This window comes from Chlamydotis macqueenii, chromosome 1 (genome assembly GCF_036417535.1).
Source record: "Chlamydotis macqueenii isolate bChlMac1 chromosome 1, bChlMac1.mat, whole genome shotgun sequence".
NCBI classification, from domain to species: Eukaryota; Metazoa; Chordata; class Aves; order Otidiformes; family Otididae; genus Chlamydotis; species Chlamydotis macqueenii.
Window position 1 is genome coordinate 111,581,721 of NC_141556.1, and position 14,616 is coordinate 111,596,336.

The window sequence follows — 14,616 nt, forward strand, 5'->3', positions numbered from 1 at the left end:
CTGATGTTAAGAACTTTCACCAGTGTTGAGAATAGTTTCTGTAATGCCTTCTTTTGTAAATGTATGCTTTTCTAATGCTCTTGACTGTTGAAATAGCTTCCTGGATTGATTTAGATGTTTCTTTTTGCTTGAAAGGATAAGGGTTAATTGTATTCCTTTCTTTTTATATAAAAACTTCATTATTGTCCTGCTCAAGTATTTACAAGTTTTTTACTTGTCTGCATTTCAAAGGATGCACACACAACTTGGTAGTCTGTAATTGCTCAAGGCAAGGGTTTCTTATTACATAAATAGTATTTTGGTAAGGTTTTTCTTATTTGTGCTTTATTAGGTCACAATTTCTTTTGTTATGCTGAAATGTTTTTGAAAGCATAATTTTTATTATCTGTGTGCTTGTTTTCTTTGCATCAGGATAGAATGTGATGGAGCATAAAATAGAAGTATTTATTTGAAAAAGTTGTCTTACGAGATCAGTGTCATTTCTATCTCAAAATTTTCACTCTGGTACTGAAATTCAGTTACCTTACATGATCTTTAATTATGGATGAAATCTATAAATAGATTAAAGTTTAAGAAAACTTGCATCCTCAGATTTTACTGTTTTGTCATATGGAGCTACAGTTCAAAATGTGATACGTTTTCTGTATCAGTTGTATTCCCGTATGAGTTTCCATTACCTAGCTCCATGCCTTTTTTTTTGCAGTAGTGAGAGTTGTCAGGATGCATCGTGGGAGATGAGGACAAGCACATATAAGACAAGAAAAGCTAAATTCTCCTGTTCCTTATATTCTAGCCATACCTATGGAGGCATACTTGCCTTTTCAACAACAATAAAATACTCTTCTGCAGACCATAGAAACATTTCACATTAAAATGTAATGTTGTCAAGTCTTTAATCTCATTGAGAATTGTTTTTTTTTTTCTAAATAAACTATGCTTACAATGTTTTAGTCATTGCAAATTGCAAACACCTACTTTCAAAGGAGCTTTTAAAATTTTCTAATGATGCCTGTGATGTCATTTAAAGTATATTTTTCCTCAATACATTTGCAGCATCTGAATTTGATAAAAGTCACAAATTTTAAGAAAAAAAAATGGTAATTATCTCATTTCTGAGAATTTCTGGAAACTAATGTAATTTACTGGAATACTGATCAGAACAGAAGGACACTGTGATCATGTTAACAGAAAAGCATGTCAAGTGTAAGGTAAATTAGAAGTTAATGGAAAGATTATGCAGAGGAAAATCTTTGTAAGAATTGATAAATTTTACTTTCTCAAAATCTTGGATTATTCAGTCTGCAGTTCTGATTAAGGCATCTAAGTAACTGAACAGGCCTGAGAAGAAACTTACTTTTGGGTTTTTTAACACTAGAGTTCAAATGTTATGATATTCATATTTATTTAGATGCTTTAATGGATGTCTTAGCTTAATGGAAGATAAAGTCCTTTCAGAGAGCTTATCTGTGGAATGTAACAGACTTTTCATATTAGTACTTAAAAAAAAAAGGTTCTTTCATCTGTGAATATGTTTATAGGACTATGCCTTAGGTCACTGAATTTACCTCAGTATTCCTCTACCTCTAAATCATATGCTTCAGGCTGTGGTAGGAAGTTTTGAAGGTATTTCAGCAGCACACTTTGCTTTTTTTTTTTTTAACAGCTCTTCCTATAGCTCTAAAGCTAACTAAGCCTTTTAACCTTTTCTACAAAATGATCAACATTTGGATGGAAACAGTTTTTCTAGATGCTTTTTTAAGGTCTGTGACATATCTAGCAAAACTGTTTACAACTGAGGTGTTTCAAAAGCTATTTACAGCTAATTGTAATGTTATCTGTAGAAATAATTATAATTAAATTTCCTTATTAGTTGTGATTTACAAGCCATTACAGGTGACCGCTATTTTAAATTTCTCTTATGCCTTCTCTGAATGCAAAATGGAGAAGCCAAGAAAAAAGCACTGTGAATGAATGTACTTGAGGTATGTGGCCAGAGATATGCTGGCATTCTGCTTTCTGAAAGGCTTTAACTAGCATTTTTGCAAAATCCTGCATCTCTTGATAGTAGTCCCAGAACTTGCCATTGGGTTCCCTAAGCACTATTTGAACCAAACTTTTGCACTACCAATGCAAAATCCTATATTGACAGGCATTAACAGGATTGGTTACTTACCTCTGTTCTCAGTCTTCCTGTCCCTAATACTGAGTCATAAAAGATTTCACAAAAGTATTGGGCTGTTTTACTGCCAGCATATGCCCACCTGAGTTTTATTTGCTGAAGACTATTGTGGCTGATGTTTCCCTGCAACTGTGCAGCGGTTCTCCCTGAGATTAGGAGAGTTAGGTATATTGAATTGACTTACTTACAACTTGTTGTTGCTATTTAGAATAGTATTTAGAATATTAAATTAAATAACTAATTTCATTCTAAGGAATCTTTACTGTTATTCTTGTCACTTAGGATAGGATGTCTGTGGTCATTTAGAATACCGAGAGAGTATTTGGAAATTTACATCACTGAAAGGTAATTAAACACAGTGCAAATGGTCAAGAATGGTAATGGTTACTCCTGCTACTACCAACTACCTGACTATATTTTGGTTCCTTGGTGTACAGACTGCTTGTAAGCTTACCTTTAACTTTTGTTGTTTTCATGCATATTGGACAAATGTTGTTAGGCATGTCATTTGGCTGAGGAACCACCTGAAGTTGACTGAGGTCTTATAGCAACCTAGGTTCAGGAGGAGAGTACCAGGATTTAAAACAAACAGGAAAAGCCTGAGCACATCAAGCAGATAAGTGTTGAGTAAATTTCTGCAGTATAATATGTGAAAGAGAACAATATAAAGGATTGCAGCCATCAAAAAAAAAAAAAGAATTGCCTGCTTTCTGTAGGCAAGTTGGATGTGACCATCAGGACATCTGCTGAAAGGAGCCATGTATTAAAATTTTGTTGTTAACTTGAGGCATGCTCATGAACTGTTTGAACAAACTAATGTTTATTCAATTCCATGGATTGGCCTGGTTTTGTTATGAGGTTCTCTTTTTTTTTTTTCCTTTTTTTTTTTTCCTCCCCACTCAGTCTCGAAGAGATAAGACTCCTATAAATCTTTCAAGTGCTTTTTTTTTCTTGTCCCCGACTGCTGAGTAGGCATTTTCAGCAATTAATGCACTTGTTCTCATATCTAGGAATTTAAATAATTTAAGTGCTTTTTTTTTTGGTTTTTGAATAGTAACAATATTTGATGCCAGGTTTGATTGTTCAAGTCACTGTTCCCTATCTAACAATAGCAGAGTCAGTATTTCTAGAAAAATTTGTCAAGGGAAGCAAGGTCTATAAAAATGCAGTGGATTTCAAAATTAATTTGATAATCTATAAACTAATTGCTAAAACTTAGGAGTAATGAAAACATGAACACGCATTGAGAATTTAACTTTACTTTCTTATCCTGCCTGTACTGCTCAGGGGGAAGAGGTGGAGATAGTCTGGAATGAATTTAAGTGTGGGAAGAGGCTTAATGGCAGCCTTTTCCGTTGAGGGGAAGAGGTGTTCTTAAGATCTGCTTTTGTCTCTCATTATCCTGCTTTGGTTTTATTGTTAATGAATTGAATTATTTTCCCCATGGTGAGTCTGTTTTCCCCATGACAGTAACTGTTGAATGATCTCTCCCTGTCCTTATCTCGATCCTTGGGCCTTTTGTTACATTATCTCTCCCCTGTTCCCTCAGAGTGAGTGGGGAGGATGAGTGAGCTGCGTAGTGCTTAGTTCCAAGTGGGGCTAAACTACACCACCATTAGAGCCTGCCTTCACAACCTGAGAGAAGCAAGTCCCAAAAGTTCACAGCCTGCTGTATAATACTTCTTAAATCTGCTTCCAGTATTGTAGAATTTGGTTGTAACAGTTTTGCCTTTAAACTATACATCATCTTCATAGTTTCTGAAACATGATCATATTCACTCAAGCATTTTCCTCTTCAAAATGAAAGGTTCGAGATCTTTCTAGCTTTTCCTCATGAGGCAGCTGCTCAAGATGTATTTTGACATGGAAATTAGAAACACCTGCAATGTGGGCTTTTGTTTTGTTTAACCTGCATCCTTTTTAGTGATGTCTTATGTGTTGTTGGCTTTTTTTTTTTTTTATCTGCTACTGCACCTTGATTGAAAGATTTCAGAGAACTGTTGGTGGTAGATCCAGAGTTCTGCTGGTTCAGAGTTCAGCATCACATAGGCATGCTTCATATAATTTTTTCCTTTGGTTCACAACATTGCATCTCTCTACCCTGAAGCTTATCTGCCATCTGATGCTTACACATTCACCTTAGTGAGGTTCTTGCCATTGTTATATCATCTATCTACCTGGAAAAGCTTAGTGTTGTCAGTAGGCTTGGAGATCTGACAGTGCACTTCCTTTTCTGTCATGTATGATGAATAAAATGAGTCAATCACAGCACTGGTGCCTGCAGGGCTTCAGAACCAGCTCTTCTCTGCCCTGAAAAGGGAGCATTAATCTCTTCCTTTGCTTCCTCTCTCTTAATCAGCTTTTTAGTTTATGGAAGGATCCCCAGTCATATGGCAGCTAAGTTTCTGTAGCAATTTGTGTTGTGAAAACTTGTTAAAGCCTTCTTGAAAATCCAGATACCTTATGTCTGCTGGATGTCCATGTGGTTATTGACCCCCTTCAAGAGCTCTGGAAGGCTGCTTGGTCAGGATTTCCTTTCAGAAAGCCAGAGTATCCTTTCCGAAACAGGCTCAGTGACTGTATGTCTTACTGTAGACTCTCCACTTTACTGGAGGTGGAAATCAGACTCATCAGTCGGTAGATCCTGGAATCTCCTGTAAATCTCTTTTGGTAGACAAGGATTACCCTGGTAGGCCTAGTAGTTCCCTGGCATGGCAACAACTTACACACCTTAGTCTGCAGTCCTGCAACTGCTGGACTGTGTGTTCCCTCAGAGCTCTTGTGTAAATACTGCTATTCTGCATCTAATTTATGCATTTGATTTAATAATTAATTTTCCTTATAGAAGGACTGCAAACTCGTATAGTTCCTCTGCTCTGTCTTCCTTAATGAATGTATGGGGTATCTCCCCATCATCTTGAGCTGTTAAGAGTAGTGTATAACTTCTCTACTTATGTCCTTAATGTTCCTGAGTGCACCTTCTAAATTTTTGTCATAGGTAGTTCCAACAGATTCTATCTGTCAGCTTTTGAAGTATTTAAAAAATCTGAAGTCACTTTTCAACTTCCCTATCACTGTTATTAATTGGTCTCTCTGTAGATTAAGCTGATGTTGTTTCGTGCCCAAATCTTTGAGGCAAATGTTCATCTCAGTACAACTGAATGGAGTGAGGCCAAGAACAGTAGATAGATGTATGACTGTCAGTACTGAAGCATCTGGAAGCTGCTAGAGCAAACTACATTCTGGATCACTCCTGTTTTCCATTGATAGTTTAAACATACCTGGTGGCTTTGAGTACCACAGATGATAGTCCAGAAAAAAAAAAACAGTAAGCCTCTGGCATTTGTGCTTTTCTTCTCTAAAGTGGAAGCTTTGGAAGAACTGAATGAGCACTATAAAGACAATTAGATACAGCAAACACTCAGGACAACTAGGAAAACCAGAAAATCATATATTACTGACACAATTTTGACCTAAAGGATGAAAAGAAGGTAAGTCATGAAAACCAGATGATGAGATACAATCTCTGTTATATTTTTGCTGATTTTCATGGACAGCTTTTAACATACTTTATCTTAGGAAGCAATTTGAGGTTTATATTAACAAACATTTAAACGCATTACTTGCAGGTAAATACTCTAGCTTTCTTAATTTGCTTTTTTTCTCTTCCATAGAAGTTTTGACTAACTGTCATTTAAGGGTAGATAAAGGAAATTCAGATCAGTAATTCTATGAACAAACATTTGTCTTGAGCAGTATTTAGGATGTTTTATCTTCAGTGTTTTCATGCAGCTTTGTGAGACAGATGTTGATTTTTAAATCCTTTAACAAGTTGCTCCTATGCCCAGAGGAATTCAGACAGAGACCTTATGCTTATGGAGAAATTTATGTTTCTGTTTCACTGCTCTGCTCCTAAGTGTCACAATACTCATTCTGCATAGAAACTGCACAGAATCACAATATGAGCTACGAGTTCATATGGAACTTTCCAGAAATGAAATCCAATGGATCAATCTAGGCTTCATCTTATACAAGTTATTTGAACAATTCCTCATCTTGGCAATAAGGAGGAAAATCTAGAGCAGTTTTGTAAAGAGCAACTGTTTAATCACAGTAAGATTTAAGACAGTGGGGTCTGAGAAACCTACATATATGCAGTAGTAGTACAGTGCATGTACTATTCTACTGCAGCTGTATGGAAATACTGTGAGAGTCACTTGTGGACATAGATTTATCTGTTTTCTTTTGGTGTAGTCAGGATTTCTAACTTATACTAGCTGATCTGTGATACTTTTCATCCGATAGTCAGAATATAGGTAAGTACCTACTTGCCTGTCTGAGTCTCATCTTGTTTGAAAGCTCAAGTTAGACACTGTCTTGGAGCAGTTGAAAAAAGTTTATTTAACTTATATTTATTTTACTTAAGTTTATCCTCTACTTTGTTATCTTTCTATTTTCTCATATTTAACAATCTAGAAAGGGAAGCATTTTTTTTTCTCTTTAAAAATTCTATATACAACTAGAGAAGGGCCAGAACACTAAATTTGAGTAGTGGGTCTCATGAGGCAGTTGCACATTGAAGCTGGAGTTGCATACAAATGAACACAAGGAGAAAATAACATTTACCTGATTGAATTCTGACTTCTGGGAATCACTTCTACATTTGCTGAGCTGGAACTTATCGCAGACAAACACCGCTTGGTTAATATAGCTAACCAAATCAAGATCTAAAGAGTTGAATTAATTAGTGATTTATTAATGATGCATAATTAGCCAGCAATCACTGAAATACACATTTGGGATCGATATAACTAATACAACAAATGACACAGAATACTAAAGACTTCCAAAGCATTAATAAACTTTACACATTCAAAACATCTTTTTGCATCTAATCCTTGCAGTTACAGGCACCTTCATCCCCTGAGTGGTGTGGGTTACAAGCACACACACCCATTCTGGAGCTGTGTTTGCACACAGCTGTAGGAGATGTCGGTGTTCCAGCCTTCTATGTAGCTGTGCTGCTCACTACCATCTGCTTTAAAAAAAAACCAAAAAACAAAACCACACCAACCCCCCCCCCAAAAAAAAACCAAAACAAAACAAAAAAAAAACTGATGCAGGATTTTGGCACTGTTAGGAGTGTGGATTGGAGAAACACCAGAACAAGATTCACAGTTCTGCTGAGGATTTGGATGGATGACATTATAGAGATTGTACAGTCTTGTCTAGAATAATAAGGGCTCCAAGCTGAGTTAAGTCCTGTATCCTGTACAAGTTATAAGGCAAAACATTAACTTTCATTGTTGAGGCTTTTGTTCTTAAACCGTTCATTTCACAAACTCATTTAAACTAATTGCAGAGTAACTTTCCAGAAAGCAGTGCCCAGAAGAATCTTATTCTGTGAAATGCAAGCTGACATGACTGTTGTTATGGTTTACCTACTTGGTTTTTTTGGCACTTCTTTTCCCTATCTTGATAGCAATTTTGTGACCTTGTCAGGAACCAAGAACATCTGTAAGTAGTTTCTGTAACTTAAATACCACTCGACTGAATAGCTGTAGACAAACAAGTAACTTTTAAAAGTCAGTAGAACGTTTTTATTTTTATTCTAATTTAGGCTACTCAAAGTGCAAGTTTACCACTAATTAATCATTGTAAACAGACATAATTATCTTTATAGACTTTGTCAGTTAAATAAAATTATCTCAGTTTTTGTAGTACCTAAAGTCTCAAGAAAAACATCAGATTGTGTTATTTAAAACATGGCTAGTGGTTCTGAACCTATAAAACATACATTGCTTCGGTGTGCTGTGCTTGGTTATAACTAGCAGAGCTATTTTAATTCTATTTCATCCCTTTCATCTGTAGTCTCCTGTTGTTATTATAATAGCACATTAACATACATTTTCCTGCAAATATTACATTTAATTTTAAATATGCTTTCTGACATTTTCTGCCTTCAATACAAAAATAACCTCACTTCATCTATTTGGTTTGCTAACGTGAAGTACACAAAATATATTGAATTTTCTTATCTGAACTTTTTCATTTATTTGCACATCAAAGAAAACACCTTAAAATGTGACTAGAATAACCCTGTTTGCTGAAGTGGGCCACAAAAGCTTGAAGATATTTGACGGGAAGTGAAGAATTGCATATCAATGTCTAATTTAAATATTTCTAATGCTGGTATTTCTGATATCCTGCTGCTTTAAAGTTATTAAATCTGCTATCCTTCATGGCTAAGATAACAGAAGACAAAATATGAAGCAAAATAGAGTTTTCAGGAGGCAATAGCACAGTTTTGGATGCATTTTACCAACAAAACCAGCAAAGTTTCTTTGGGCCCCTTAAGTAAAAATGATATAAACACATAGATGACAGTTTAATGGGTTTGGGTAGGAGGATGAGGGTGTGGGAAATCAAGATAGATCGTACAGAAACCCACAGGTGGATTCAGCTACTGACTCTAAAGATCAATAATGACAATCATGATGGTGACTTACTGCTAGAGATACATATTTTGATAGTATCTACGGCCTATATAACAATGAATAGTCAGAAGATAGAGTCAATTCCCAGATATGTTAGCCTACCCAGTCAGATCTTACTGTATTTATGTGAATAAAAGCTGCATTATCCTTTTTTTTCCCTTTCCTTCTGAACTACTTGTGGGCATCAGTGTTTGGTTAACTAAGACTCATAATGGAGCTTTTCATAAAACTTAGGTGAAAAACATTCAGAATATACATCTTCTGATCTGTGTGTGCCAGGGCTTTGTAGGATTAGAAGTAAAATGGTTTCAGCTTTGCTCAGACCACTGTGCCTGGGGTGAGTATGTAGAAGTAAACACACTGTGCATATTAATTTTGGTTGCAAGATGGTGCGAGTCTCCTCTGTAGACAGGAGCTAAGGGAGGTAGGCTCAGTAAAGTCATGCTTTTTCACTTGTGATAAATTGGAAGGATGTTTGTTTCCAAGATATTGATGTTTATTTCAATGCTTCCTGAGATACAAGGGAAAGATTTTTAAAAAGTCATAGTCAAAATAGTCCTAAGAATTGCAAGCAGTAATTAAAAAAAAAAAATTATTATGAGACTCTTCAGTAATGTTAATGGTGTTCCTTGTCTTTGTTAGATATTTAATTGCAGCTTAATTTAACCCACTGAAGTACGCCCCCAGATTTGCTGTATCTGGAGTAAATAATGCCCTTTTTGAAGCCAGTGTTCTCTTTCTAACTTCAGTAGGACCAGATTTTCATCTTTGGAATTGAAAACAGAGTAGAATATTTGAAATTATTCATAATACTCTGATTGTCTAATCTTTCAAGAAAGTTTTGGATGATTGAAGTTTCTTTTTTTTTAAAAAGGTATTAGGGTCTTAGGTTTTGGAATTAATTTTTACCTGCTCATTTTAATGAAATTACAGTTTTCTATCTCATCTTCACATTTTATTAATTCATCTGTTTCCAAAAAGATCATGTTATTAATGCGTAAAATAGGGAAAAGTATAGTTATTATAATTATATTATTATTACAGTAACAATATTTATAATTATTACTATAATAAACATTATTTTATATGTAGTATTTAGCACACTTGTGTTTGTTTCATCTTTTATAGTGTCATAGAATGATTTGGGTTGGAAGGGACCTTTAAAGGTCATCTAGTCAAACTCCTGTGCAAGGAGCAGGGACGTCTTCAACTAGATCGGGTTGCTCAGAGCCCCATTTAACCTCATCTTGAATGTTTCCAGGGATGGGGCATCTACTACCTCTCTGGGCAACCTATTCCACTGTTCCACCACTCTCATTGTAAAAAACTTCTTCCTTATATCTAATCTGAATTCACCTTCTTTTAGTTTAAAACCATTACCCCTTGTCCTATCACAAAAGGCCCCACTAAAAAGTCTGTCTTCATCTTCCTGGCAAGCTCCTTTAAATATTGAAAGTCCACCATAAGTTCTCTTGAGAGCCTTCTCTTCTCCAGGCTGAACAACAGTTTTTCCTTATAGCAGAGGTACTCCATCCCTCTGATAATGTTTGTGGCCCTACTTTGGACTCGTTCTAACAGGTCCATGTCCTTCTTATGTTGGGGGCTCCAGAGCTGGGTGCAGTATTACAGGTGAGGGTCTCACAAGAGTGGAGCAGAGAGGCAAAATCACCTCTCTTGACCTGCTGGCCTCGCCTCTTTTATAGCAGCTCAGGAGACAATTGGCTTTCTGGGCTGCGAGCACATAGCACTGGCTCATGTCCAGTTTTTCAACCCCCAGTACCCCCAAGTCCTTCTCCTCAGAGCTGCTCTCAATTCATTCATCTTCAAGCCTGTATTGATACTAGGGGTTGCCTTGACCCAAGTGTAAGACCTTGCACTTGGCCTTGTTGCACTTCATGTCATTCACATCGGCTCACTCATCAAGCCTATTAAGGTCCCTCTGTATGGCATCCTTTCCCTCCGGTATATTGACTGCACACACAGCTTGGTGTCATCTGCAAACTTGCTGAGGGTTGTGAGAGACTGTGTCAAATGTTTGTCTCAACATTGTCGAAGCGTCAAACCACCACCTAAACAATGGTACATCAGTCAAACCATAGGACTGGAGTCTTCCTGTTTTCCTGCAAGGTGATTCCCTTATCTTGCAAGCCAGTCAAGCCACAGGACTGGAAGCTTCCTGTTTTTTCCTCCTATTTTCCTGTGAACCTGAATGCAGAGCTGATTCTGCGAAATTTAGCCTTATCCCTACATATGCGCCCAGACCCAGGCCAGAAAAACAGAGGGGCCCAGAGACGGTATTGGGCATGCGTATTACCGCCAGATGAGGGGTGTGGCCAAGCAAACCCGCTCTTGAAATATGTGACGTGAATAAGACGAACGATAAAAGAACAGAAATGACCAACGTTGGACGGAACATTTCCCCACCGAGTGAACTGGACTGTCGGGACACCGCAGCTCCGTGGTGGTAGCTATTGCAACTGAAACTCTTTTCCCTCTTTCCTTTCTTTCTCTCCTTTCTCTTGCATTTGAGAACTTCTTGTTGGGTTAATAAAATTACCTGGCGCTTGACTCCATTTTGAGTCTTAATTCTGTTCCCGAGAATACGAGCAAAACCATGCTCCGGTGTGTGAGAGGTTGGTCTAGCCGCCCCTTGCCTCCCAGACGTGTCTGAGGTTGGCTAGAATGCAAGGGGCCCTTCCTCTCATCCGAAATCAGAGCATGACAAGGGTGCACTCAATCTCACTATGTTATTGATAGTGAAATTGAATAGTATTGGTCCTGGTACAGATCCTTGAGGAACACCACTCATCATTGGTTTCCACTTGGACACTGAGCCATTAAGTGTAATTCTTTACACTCGATGATCCAACCAATTCCTTGTACATCTAACATCCCACCCTTCAAAACTGTATTTTTCCCATTTAGAGGTAAGAATGTTGTGGGGGACTGTATCAAATGCTTTTTAGAAGTCCAGGTAGATGACATCTGTAGCTCTTCCCTTGTCTATTGATGTAGTCACTCCATCATAGAAGGCCACTAGGTTTGTCAGGCAAACAGGAAAATTTAGTTCTATATTTACATTTTTTAAAATATTATATTAATTGTTAAGAATTGTGCATAATCCAGGGTTATTATCATGAAGCGTAAGCAATCAGAGTTCAGTCTGTGATTTTCTTGTCTGAGTCTTATATGTAAATTAAGACAAATTTTATAAATTTGTGAATAAGTAATATTTTACATACTAGATTAAAAAAAATACAGTGAAAAGAGGCAGAAACAAAGCTGTACTGTTGGTCTGCCTTTGGTTTTCTTTTGGGCATGAAACCAAAGTGATAAATCTGCTGCCTGTGAAGACTAGCTGATTTGTGATGATGAGCTTTCAGGACTTTTCTTTACATTAAAAAAGAGAAGGTACTAAGTATATACCCTGAAAATTACTGCTAATATTAAAGATTCTTTTAATTTTCAAGTGCTTCATGTTTCAGTATATTAAAAAATAAAGTTACTAAAGAACCATCTTGGATATTCTAACAGAGATTGTGATGAGTAGGAATAAGGAATATTAGAATACATTAAAAAATTAGGAGGACTAAATGCAATATCTTGATTGCTACTCAGTGAATTAGACATTAAAAATTAGTCCTTTTAAAGAAATTATGAAAGACAATAAAAGGTAAGTTATTTAATGCTGGGTTTCGAGGCTCTCAATTAACTTCAGTGCTGGAAGTTGGATGGACTGTTTCATCTGCTTTTGAGTTTCTCTTGAGAAACAAACAAACAAACAAACCACCAATAACAAAAAACAACCACAATACAAACCAACTGCACAGGAAAAAGAACCACAGCTAAGTCAAAATTTGAAGCCACAGATTGAGGAACCTGGCTTGCTCAGCCTTAACATATAAATTTATGCTATATCATGTGTATCACTATGTTAATAGTGTATTTGGAATTAGATATGATTACACAAAGACACTTTAACAAGTGGCTTTATGATGAGTTTATCTTTCTGAACTCCTAAAATATCCTACATCTTAAAAAGTGAGAGTAATAACTTCTTAGAGGGAAAGTTAAATTTGATTGCTGATCTTGCAACTTTGTGAGGATAGGTAGCTAGATTTCACAAGTATTACATCATGTGAAGATATATATATACAAAACACAAATTTAATGCCCTTTTTCTGAAGGACTTAGATTGCTGTCCTCCATTGAAATAAACAAGAATTAGATGTCCAGACTCAAGTATACTACACTGTTTTACAGACCTATGCCTGGATATAGGAAAGAAAATAATGCATCTGTGGTTACTTTCAGCAGAACTTGTCTGACTATAAATAGATGGGAAAAAAGTCTACTTATCATTCTGTATCCACAGACACCAGTCCTTCTTCAGCATCTTCATTTCCACTGTGATGTGTATTCAGAAGCACCAGTGTATGGGTAAAATACATTGCTTTGTTTGAAACGTGCATGATCAGTTTTTTTTACAGACAAGTCTCCCAGAAGATCAACTCTGACAGTTGTGTGGCTAGACTAGACTCAAAATGAGGAAAAACTTTGGATTTACATCCCTTTTTTACAGCTGAAGGTTTTAAATTTTTGTTGTTGTTGTTGTTCTCATTTCTGGAAAACTACCCTTAACTGTCAAGTGTACAGCTGGAGGGGGGTCCCCTGATTAGTTTCTGGGCAGAGGGACTGAAGGATCATTCAAAACACCAGGGCTCCCACAGTTCTCCCAGTTGTGTTCGTGCCTAACTGGGCTCTGTGTCTCCTGCTTGCCTGTTCTTTTGTCTCCTTCCTTTGGAGTACACAGTCTGTTCACAGCAATGACAGTGGCAATTTCAAAAGGAGCAAGACTTTGTGCAGTATAAAGCTATTAAGAAAAATAATGAGAAAAAAAACACATTTATTACACATATTTTTCTTTTAAAATAGGAGTGGGTCAGCCATATCAGTAATCCTATTTTAAAACAGTGAACTTGGTGTATTTTTATAATGGTGAGATCAAGTACCATGTAATATTTCAGGTAAATGGAGAAAGACAGAACATTGTTAAATCTGCTACTGCTTGTGCTTAAGAAAAATCTGAAAAAATTTGCTAATATGTGTTTATGTAAATTCTCTCAGCTTCCTGAGAATGTGCCAGAATTAATCTTTTAATAGTTGTTTCATAAGGCAAGCTAAACCAGCATGGTAAATGTAAGAGTGTATACAAAGTGATTGAACTAACTGTTATTAAGTAGCTGTGTTGTAAGGGGTGTAGTAATTGGGCTTTAAAACCAGCTAGTCCAAGTACAAATTGGCTATTTGGCATAAAGTCTGAAGATTGGGGCTTATTTGGGTGTTGTAAATGATGATTGAATAAATTCCTTTGATTACAAATAATTATTCAAATGTCAGGAAATTGAATAAATGTGTGTCAATGCACTCCTTTGCTAGTGTTCAGACTTCTACAGGCAAACTTCTACTGAGGCCTCAAACCTTTCCAAACTGTGCATTTTCTCCTGACTCATATGGTTGTATTGCATTAATTCACTTTCATTGACATTACTTTCACACTCCAGTACTTTTTTTGAAGAGTTACCTAGAAACAAGATTGGAGAGTCTGGAGGGCTTTTAACTGAACCTAGTGTTTTGTTATGAAATGTGTGAAAGTGGAAATGTATTGATACATTTGGGAGATAGAGCAGGTACTTTTAAATCAAGGCCAGTGCAGTGCTTTCATCTCATCAGCCTGTTCTCTGAGGATTAAGAGGGAAAGACACAAATATCAATTACTTTCAAATTAGGGATAATAGCAGTATTTAGAGGATACCAGATGTTTTTTTCCTGAGTATCCAGAAAGGTATGATGACAAGCAGTTCCAGTTCTTTGACTATTTTTTTTCATTATAATCAATGTTCTAAACAGTTTTAGAATTGTGGCCAGAAAATGTTTAAT